Genomic DNA, 2960 nt, shown 5'->3' with positions numbered 1-2960 from the left:
ACTAATATTTATTTATTTATTTAATCTAAAATATCTCCAACATCATCATTATTTTCTATATTTCTCTCTCTTATAATTGACCATTTTGCCCTTTAGATCTTCTAAAATTTCATCCTTAACTCACCAATTAATTTGGTAAAATTATAATTCTTCATCTATTCGATTTGGTCCCGATTCATCCATTTTCCTTAGGTTCTAGATTATTCCACCCTAAAAATATTTACACTATTGATCCTTCAACTTTTCATATTTACATTTAACCCTCAAATTTTGAGTATTTACTATTGGGTAACAAGACTTTTCTCACTTTTACAATTTAATCCTTTTCTTGAATTAATATGTCATAATATACTTCCCAATGTTATCATAACTCAAAATTCTCCTTTTTGTCACTTTATTTCCTTACTATATCAAAAATAATATCTTCTTGTAAAAATTTTCAGGGTATTACAATCTAAAATCTAATTAAACACACAACTAGTCTAGTAAATATTTCTAATAATTATCTTCGAACTCAATTTACTAAGACGGAGGCCCGATATCATACTTTTCTGATGCCCGTGAATTTTGGGTCATTACATATGAAATATAAATAAACTAGGTAAACTAATTTTTCAAGTGCAAGTCCTCCAATGGTCTTATTTGTAAAACTTTAATATTTGTGTTAATTTAATAAAATTTTTAATATTTGATTGAATATCATATTTTTATGAGGACTTGAGATTAGAAATAGATGTAAGTGGATGATATGTAAAATGAAGCGGCGGTTATGACATCTGAATACAGTTCAGGTAATGATATAAATTAAATAAATAAAAATAAAGCATGGAACTTGTGGGAAAATGGAGATGACGTCACTATGATGAGCTCGCCATGTCACGACGTGGAAACCCCAACGTCGCGGCAACTATTCAAAAATCTTTATGAACTTTACAATTTGGCCTTTGATCAATTGTGGATGTTTTAATGAGCTCCTTTAACTCATAATTAGTTCTATCGTCAATTCAATTATTACTATAATTAGTTAATGATCTACATTAATTAAATAATATGATAAATTGATATGAAATTTTTATTGGCTGCTTCGGCAACAATTGTGACATCCTGATGCATTGACTCGGTGATCGGGTCGGGTATGGGGGTGTTACAAATATAAATATTTATTTAATATAAAATAGTATTATGAGTTGATATATATATTATTAGTTTATGAAAAGAATCAAAATCAAAAATATCAATAAAAAATAAAAAAAGGATATTTTACAGATTATACCAAAATTTATACATAGTTAGGAGATTTATTCCATCATATTAATCGCAATTTATAAAGAGGTTTCCTGAAAATCAGAAAAAGTGACGGTTGAACGTAGCCATATATGATTCTAATAACCTTTTCACCTTATTTAAACCACAAATTCACTCCCCACAACTTGCAATTTTTCAACATTCGATTGCGCGTGCCCCATTTCTCAAAGCTTTACTTCCCACTCTTGTTGACCCTTTAAATTTACCACACTTCCATTTTTTTCAACCTCTTTAAGTTTAATTTACTTTGTATATTTATTTATAGTTAGGTCCTTCATCATCTCCCTTTACTCTATGGCTATCATCTCTAGTCCTGAGTTTAGTTCTACAAACACCCTAAACAGAGAAACAAAAGACAAACCAATACAGGGCTAGGAATTTTGTGCCAGGTTCTGAATGAAATACTCAGTTGGTGATAGGTGTAACGATGTCAAATATTCTAACTTCTCTCTCTAAAGTCTGCCTTACACTCTTCACATTGTTATGTCCATAGTCGATCCTTGGCCCTTTTCTTAATACAACAAAATCCCTTTTCTGTGTTTTTCCTTCTAGATTCAAAAAGAAAACCTAGAGCCAAAAGCCTATTTGTTAACGTTGTCCCTATTACTACTAGACACAATTGATGAGAAAGATAAGAGGTTTCAAGATAAAAAAATGGTTGGTCCGGATCTTGAGGTGGTTCATTCGCAAAGCTCGGAATCCATGTGGGTACTATCGCCTGACACAATCAGAATCAGAAGCGTTTTGTAAGTCTAAGTCTTTCTCAAAGCTCATCATTTGAAGTCAACACTTGATAAAAGGGGCTAAATCTATATGGTCATCAAAGTCCGGGTTCAGTTATGTTCCTATTAGTCAAGGCCCAATCAACGAGAAGCTTACGAAAGTTCTAAAAGGACACTTGATCGTCTATGTCGGTCAAAAAGACAACGATTACCATAGAGTTTTGGTGTCAATTATTTATTTTAACCACCCTTTGTCCGACGAGCTATTAAGGGAAGCAGAAGAGGAGTATGGGTTTAGCCACCAAGGTGGTATCACCATTTCCTGCCTGTTCTTAGAGTTCAAGAGGGTCTAGACCTATATCATGGTTGGAATCGGTGGAAGTAAAATGGTATGGAAGCACCACCACCATTGAAAAAGGTTGAGCCTTGGCTGGTGCTAGTGGTAAAAAAGATAGTAGTTGATGATGACGATAATTTATTATTTTCAATTATTATGATAATGATGTTTTTGAGGGAATTTTGGTTTACCTTTTCTTTTTAAATACTTTTTTTATTGTAATGGGGCAGGTGTACATTTATAGAGATTACTTTTTTCCCTTCTAATCATGGTATTAAATTCAGATTATATCGAAATAATAATGTTGATTGTGCTTCTGATAAAGATTTTAGGATTCTAATTTGGTTTAAACTTTTATTCCTCAGCCAAACTCTTCCCCACAGTTCAAATGAGTGATACTAATTGGAGTAAATTAACATGTAACGCCTTATTAATTAAATTCTATTTTTATGAATTTTGTAATAAATAAGCATTTGCTTTAGTGGTTAAGTGATGTGGGTGTGTGCTTGAGGTCTTGGGTTCAAGTCTCACTTTTAGAAATTCTACTATTTTCTGTTCCTAGCCTTATCCTTAATTGCTTGACTTATATTATATTT

At 31.8% G+C, this 2960-nt stretch overlaps 1 pseudogene; it reads left to right on the top strand.

Annotated features, from left to right (window-relative positions):
- The first annotated feature begins 1275 nt into the window (after positions 1-1275).
- Positions 1276-2575, top strand: LOC128042863 (auxin-responsive protein SAUR36-like; annotated as a pseudogene).
- The last annotated feature ends 385 nt before the right edge of the window (positions 2576-2960 follow it).

The sequence above is a fragment of the Gossypium raimondii genome, chromosome 8 (genome assembly GCF_025698545.1).
Source record: "Gossypium raimondii isolate GPD5lz chromosome 8, ASM2569854v1, whole genome shotgun sequence".
In the NCBI taxonomy this organism is placed as follows: domain Eukaryota; kingdom Viridiplantae; phylum Streptophyta; class Magnoliopsida; order Malvales; family Malvaceae; genus Gossypium; species Gossypium raimondii.
Note: the sequence above shows the minus strand (reverse complement) of the source record. Positions and strands in the feature narration are given on the sequence as shown.